Source organism: Gymnodraco acuticeps, unplaced genomic scaffold, assembly GCF_902827175.1.
Source record: "Gymnodraco acuticeps unplaced genomic scaffold, fGymAcu1.1, whole genome shotgun sequence".
NCBI classification, from domain to species: Eukaryota; Metazoa; Chordata; class Actinopteri; order Perciformes; family Bathydraconidae; genus Gymnodraco; species Gymnodraco acuticeps.
Genome location: NW_022990750.1, coordinates 126,830 through 134,594, shown reverse-complemented (window position 1 = coordinate 134,594; position 7,765 = coordinate 126,830).

Genomic DNA, 7,765 nt, shown 5'->3' with positions numbered 1-7,765 from the left:
CTGGTGGAATGGCGTCTTTGAGTCCTGGAGAGGAGGATATGGAAAGTGCATTTGAAGGAGAAGGAGGATGGAATGAAGTAAGGAAAAAGTCTTCAAGAAAGAAGATAGACATGTCAAGTGACAGTCTTAGTGAATCTGATTCACAAAATGAGTTGAAGAGAGTAGAAAGAGTAAAGAAAAAGATTGAGAATGAAGAGTGAAAAGTGATTGTGGAGTTTGGTGAGCAAGCCGCAGCTAAGCTACATCCAGTGGCCCTGACTAAAGCAATTCACAAAGAAATTGGATCGATAAAGCAAGCAAGATTCCTGAGCAAAGGACGGATGTTGATTGAATTGATGAATGCAAAACAACAGGAAAAGTTACTGAAAATGAAGACCCTGAATGAAGTTCGAATTAAATGCCATGTTCCTGGAGCAAATCGGAAAATACTTGGAGTTATCAGTGGAGTTCCCATAGAAATCGGCATGGAATAGCTCAAGAAAGAAATTAAAGGGGGGAAAGTGTCTGTAGTTAAGCGTCTTCCTACTAGGTATCAGGGTAAGATAGTGGGTAGTTTGTCTGTTCTTCTTCAGTTTGAAGAAACAATTCAACAGAAGATAATGATCGGTTGCATGAGCTTTCCAGTAAGAGAATTCATCCCTAAACCTCTGCGGTGCTTTAAATGCCAAAGGTTTGGGCATGTGGCAGACAAGTGCAAAGCAACTAAGCCCAGGTGTCCAACATGTGCGGGGGAACATGAATATGGTAGTTGTGCTGCAGGTGCTAAGGTGACATGTTGTAACTGTGGTGGGGAACATAGTGCTGCGTATCAGGGCTGCGAAGTGCAGAAAAAGGCCAAGGAGGTGCAGAGATACAAAGTGCAAAATAAAGTCTCATATGCTGAAGCAACAGAAAAGGTTTCACTAAACATAGCTAGGAAAGTAGCAGCAAGTATATTCTCTTCAAAAGATTTTCCCAAACTCCCACAGGCAAAGGAAAGCTCCACAAAGTGTTCACATACATGTGTGATAGGAGAGGATGCATTGATTGTTAATAAGTACACATTTGTGGCCTTTATTGGAAAAGTGGTGAATGTTGCTTTGCAACAAACAAAAAAGAGGTCAAGACTGAAAACAATAGTGGAAGCAGCAGGTGAATGTTTGGGGATAAAGGATATAACCGTTGAAATGATGCATGATATGCTAGCCCCCAATAATGATGATTCACAGATTAGTGAGTAGATGAATGGTTTTTCTCATTCTGCAGTGGAATGCTAGAAGCCTTATTGCAAATGGACAAGAATTCAAGACTTATATATATCGGTTAAAAGAAAAACCAGATGTTATTTGTATTCAAGAAACATGGCTGAAGACTCATTTGGACTTCATAATTGGGGGATATACTGCTATAAGACAAGATAGAAATGATGGCCAGGGAGGGGGATGTGCAATCTTTATCAGAGAAGTAATGTCTTATAGTAGGCTAACATTTAAGAACAGTCATGATTTAGAAATAGTGGGTGTAGAAGTTTGGATTAATAAAAGGAAAATTAGTGTCCTGAATTTTTATAATCCATGTAATAAACTCAAAATAGAGGAATTAGACAGTCTTTGCCAAGGAAATGAAATAATATGGTGATTTTAATGCACATAATACAATGTGGGGAGGGAGATCAGCAGATTACAACGGACAGGTGGTGGAGGACTTAATGGAGGCAAAGGAATTCGTTTGTTTAAATAATGGGCAAGGTACAAGACTCCATTTTAGAGATGGAACAGAGTCTGCGATCGACCTAACTCTTGTAACAAGTGAATTAGCTTCGGGTAGCAGTTGGGAAGTATTGGCAAATAACAGTATTGGGAGTGATCATCTTCCGATTATAATCAAGTTTGATATAAGTCATGTGGTTGAGCTAGATGGTATCATGAGATGGACCTTTTCTAAAGCAAATTGGGAGATGTTTGCTAAATTGTGTGATAAAGAATTTGATCAGATTGATATGGCAGGAAGTATTGATGAAATAAATGAACAATTTACTTCAAATATAATTAAAAGCGCTAATCAAACTATTGGGAATAAAACTGGTAAACTTAGTAAATGTGTTAAGATGGTACCGTGGTGGAACAAAGAATGTAATGATGCAATTCGAAACAAAATCAGGCTGTTTGGAAAGCTAAGAAAGACACTTTCATTACACAATTTATTAGAATATAAAAAGGCACAGGCTCAGGTAAGGAACATTGTTAAAAGAGCAAAAAGGGAGTGTTGGAGAGGATTCTGTTCAAGTATTGGGAGAACTACACCATTAGATAAAGTATGGGGAATGGTTAAGAAGATGAGGGGAATAAGACAGCAGAGTAACCTGCCAGTGTTAGAGAATGGAGGGGAACCTGCCACCGGTGCTATGGATGGAGAAGGCAGAAATTCTAGCTAAGAATTTTGTCAAAGTTCATTCTTCGGAAAATTTGACAGAAGAAGGTAAGATCAGGAGGCAGGAAGTGTTAGATGAACATCCTAATGTATATGAAGAAAGACATTCGTCGCAGAGTGTTGTAAATATACCTTTTTCTATTCAAGAGGTGAGAAGAGCATTAAGTAAGTGTAAAATGACTGCTCCTGGGAAAGATAATGTATGCTATATAATGTTGACCAAATTAAGTGATTTTGCATTAGAAAAGCTGCTGGAGATGTACAATAAGATTTGGGAGAAAGGGAAGCTGCCAATAATATGGAAAGAGTCTGTCATTATTCCTGTTAGAAAACCTGGGAAAGATCCAACCAGTCCAGGCAGTTATAGACCTATAGCTCTGACATCGCACTTGTGTAAAGTTATGGAAAGAATGATAACAGAAAGGCTGACATACTACATTGAGAAAAATGAACTAATGACTCCTTATCAGAGTGGGTTTAGAAGAGGGCGGAGTACTTTAGATCCCCTGCTGTGCCTGGAGTCTGAAGTCAGGAAAGCACAAGCGAATAAGGAGTGTGTTGTAGCTGTATTCTTTGATGTGGAAAAAGCTTACGATATGATGTGGAAGGAAGGATTATTAATAAAACTGGACATTATGGGTCTGGGAGGTAATGTATATAATTGGATTATGGATTTTTTGTTTGGCCGTGCCATCAGAGTCCGAGTTGACAATTCATATTCTCGAAGGCATGACGTTGAAAATGGAACCCCGCAGGGGAGTGTAATTAGTCCTCTTTTGTTTTCTATCATGATAAATGATATATACACACAAGTAGGATCTGATATTGGTTAGTCACTTTTTGCAGATGATGGATCTATTTGGAAAAGGGGCAGAAATGTAAAATATATTGTAGCTAAGATTCAGGAAGCCATTACGGAAATTGAAAGCTGGTCTCTGACATGGGGGTTTAGATTGTCGGTGGAAAAAACTGAAACTTTATTTTTTACGAGGAAAAGGAGGTTAGGTTAAAACTAAAGAAAGTGAAGACATTTACATTTCTGGGAATATGGTTGGACGAGAGAGTCACATGGAGTACGCACATTGATAAAGTAGTGGATAAATGTAAAAGGGTTTTAAATGTTATGAGGTGCTTGGCAGGCACTACGTGGGGGGCTGATAAAGCTGCTTTGAGAAACGTACACACAGCCTTAATTAGATCAGTCATAGAATACGGATTCATAGTGTTTGGTTCAGCTGCATACTCTTCTCTTCACAAATTAGATAGAGTCCAGGCACAAGCACTAAGGACATGCTGTGGGGCAGTCAGATCTACACCAGGGTCGGCACTTCAGGTAGAAGTCGGAGAAATACCAATTTATTTGAGGAGAAAACAGTTAATTGTTAATTACTGGGCAAATCTTCAGGGCCATAAAGATACTCACCCTACCAAACAAACTGTACAAACAAGTCGGGAAAGTAACAAAATAAAAAAAGAAAGTTTTTGTGTTTGTGTTTCGGAAATATGTAAGGAATTCAAAGTTAAAGAATGGAATATTAGTCCGACGGTGTTGTTATCAGCTGTTCCACCATGGTTGTATCCTTATTGAAACGGTTACATTCAATGAAAAACAAAATCAATGTGCAGGCTTACGTGAACACTGTTCTACATGAACAATATGGGCACTTTATACAGATATTTACTGATGGATCCAAAAATCCAGAAAATGGTCTAACTAGTTGTGCATTTTATGTTCCTGAATTAAAAGTAAAAGTGGGAAAGCGTACTAGTGATCACATCGCAGTATATACAGTAGAGATGATGGCTATCTCTCTAGCACTTCAGTGGGTAGAGGAAACACAGCCAATGCGAGTGGTCATTTGCTCTGACTCCAGTGCAGCTCTGGAGAGTATAAACAACTTCTCTTCAAAATGTCGTCAGGATATTTTACATGACATTTTACACATCATGTTTAGGTTAGTTCATTTGGGAATTGTTGTTCATTTTGTGTGGGTTCCAGCGCATGTGGGTATTAGAGGGAATGAGGTAGTGGATCAACTGGCAAAATGTGGTTTGAAAGCAAAGCAGATTGATATTATGGTACCATCAGTCGATCAGAAGTCAAATCTGTTACAAAAGTGGTTATCAAGCAACAATGGCAAAAAACTATGGGACAGTAACATCAAAGGAAGACATTTATACCAGATACAAAGGGAAGTAGGAACAGGAAGCACTTGGGGGAGAAGTAGAAGAGAACAGAGCATTAACAGCAGGATAACATTGGGACACTCTGGATTAAACTCATCACTGCATCTGATTGGGAAACATCCAAATGGCAATTGTGATGGTTGCCAACAACCAGAGACAATATAGTGTAGTGCCGTGAAAAGAGAGTCGGAGGCGGTGTATTAAGAATGGAGTTCCAATCTTTATTATCCATTACTTTCAGAGAGGTTAACACATGCACTGCTCTGCCTGATGAGCTAGCAGGAATGGCAGCTAAAGCTACAGGTGTTCCCCACTAAAGGGTCCGTGTGGCAACACAATAAGCAAGGTGAATTATGTCCAATAACGTGTCACCACAACAGCATGTATTTTTTAGCTGCCCGGAATATACAAGGCAAAGACTCATTCTGAAAACTGCACTGGAACAACTCAACGTCAAGGACATGGATTTCAAGTCAACATATGAAAGTAAATCAAGAAATGAAGCAAACAAGCTGATCTTCAAATTCCTCAAAAGCACTGGTTTGAGGACAAGGATTTAATATGAACATTTAATAAATCAACAGTAGGTGGCGATATATGCTCCAAGTGGAAGCGATTCACCATAGAAGAGAAGAAGAAGAAGAAGAACAGAACCGGTAAATGGTCTGAGATACGCGTTCCTGCACAGATTTCATCCACAGAGACAGACAATCCAAACGATAATACTAAGTCTAAGGTGTGTTCTTTATCGTGTGTTGGGCCAGCCACGGACTGAATGAGACCGAAAGAGTCGAGGAGGTTTAAAAAGTCCCTAACCAGAGGTTTGGACTCGCAGCACACATGGACATTAAAGTCTCCGCAGATCAAAACACGATCATATTTCACCATGATCCCGGACAGAAAGTCAGAAAAGTCAGTTATAAAATCATTATTGTACTTTGGCGGACGATACACGACTGCGCAGAGTATAGGTGAGGCCAGGTTCAGCTCAAAAAGCTGCAACTCAAAGCTAGCATAGCTAGTTACTGGGTGAAGCAAACGGCATTGGAGATTAGCTCTAAACACTGAAGCTATGCCCCCACCACGGCCGGTGGTACGGGGGGGAGCTGAAGGAAGTACAGTCGGGAGGAAGAAGTTCAAGAAAACGCTACTATACTCGCCGGTGTAGACCCAGGTCTCCGTCAGGAACATTACATCCAGATCATGAGAGGTGAAGAAGTCGGTTTAACAGGAACGTCTTGTTTGCTATTGACCTAGCATTTAGCAAAGCCATGCAGAGTTTTCTCTCCGGGCTGGCCGAAGGTGTAGTGCGTCTCAGCTGACGAAGATGTGCGTGTCGATTGACGGTTGCCAGATATAGGTTTGGGCAACAGTATAAACTCTAGTGAGGGTCTTAGGTGGAGGAGAGCTCAACTCTATATGACTTTATATTGTAGTTAAAGATCAAACCCCAGCCGCTCCCTGCTGCACTCTGACAGCTGAGAGCAGACCAGGGGACACTAAAGAGTGACGCACACAGCTGGGAGACCAGGGGACACTAAAGAGCAGTGGCGAACCGTCAGGGCCTTCAAGGTATTCAGAGAATACCCTGATAACTCAGATAAAAAAAAGACATGAATCGATTTAATTATATTTAAATACAATTTAATAAAATGTAAATACATTTAATAAATGAGAATCTTATCTGGGTTGTTGATCTGTAATAAACAGTGTTACGTGAATTTGTTTGTCCTTCTCGGACCTTGCACTACGCATTTTAGAAAAGAAATGCAACCAATCAGATCTGTTTCTGCGTCTGTGGGTATTCTGTATCCTTGATAGAAGGCCCTGGTCGTTGAACTGAATGAGAGCGAACACTCTGACAGTTTGATCAACCAATCATATATGATTTGTAGCCAATGGGCGTATTCTTTTCGGAGTTTTCCCACGGTGCAGGGTATGCTAGAAGGCCCGTTAGTTCTGACAGGTGCGAGACACAGGATATAGATGGGACGTAACAATTAATTTTCTGTTTTATTCGTTTTAACGTTGACATGGCAACAGGTGAAGAAGATGTTGTTGCGGAATTATTGTCGGTTCCTTTTTTAAGACGACAATTCACTGAAAAGACGGACATTGTAAAAAAAGGGCGCCCAACGCCTGAAAATCTGTAGCTGAATCAAGTTGCTAAAGGCTATGTTCGCCATTTCCAGGCTAGCAACTGGGAAAGATACCCGTGGCTTACGGGCTCAGTTAGTCACAAAAGGCTCTACTGCTGGGAGTGCTTGCTTTTTGGGACCGAAAAGGGGGCATGGAATTGGAAAGGCTACGATAATCTGAGCTGTTTAATCAAGGCTGCACAAAAACACCAAAACACAGCAGGGCATCTTAAGGCAACGGTCACCTTGAAGACTTTTGGAGACACAAGGATTGATCTACAGCTGGACGAACAGAGACGTAGAGAAACGATCATTCACAACGAAAAGGTGAACAAAAATCGGGAGATTTTGAAACGTCTGATCCACTGTGTGATTTTCCTTGGGAAACAGGAGTTACATGTCAGGGGCCATGATGAGAGCAGAGAATCAGCCAATCGTTTGTGTCTACAGAAGGTCCAGTTGCGATAGACAGGCTTCGCCACTGCTAAAGAGTGACGCACACAGCTGAGAACAGACTAGGGGACACTAAAGAGTGACGCACACAGCTGAGATACCAGGGGACACTAAAGAGTGATGCACACAGCTGGTAGACCAGGGGACACTAAAGAGTGACGCACACAGCTGGGAGACCAGGGGACACTAAAGAGTTACGCACACAGCTGAGAACAGATCCTCATCACTGACAGCATCAACGTCTCTGTCTGCAACGTGTCCAATAGTGCTGGGGGGGAAACGATTATTTTGAAAACGATTAATCGGGCGATTATTTGATCGATTAGTCGACTAATCTAACGATTATTTTTCTGTTGTTCAATTCATAAAAACGTAATGTAAAAAAAACGTAATGTAAAAAAAAATGTTTTCACGATACTGTGTCTCAGGGGATCTTAATATTTAAGAACCTATTAATGTGTTATACCAGATTAACGGAAATAATCTCAGCTAATTGACGATACAAACCATGTTTACCAAAACAAAACACAAGTCTCATAAGAAGCATCTAAATGACCCCTGAGCGAAAAAATGCTAAC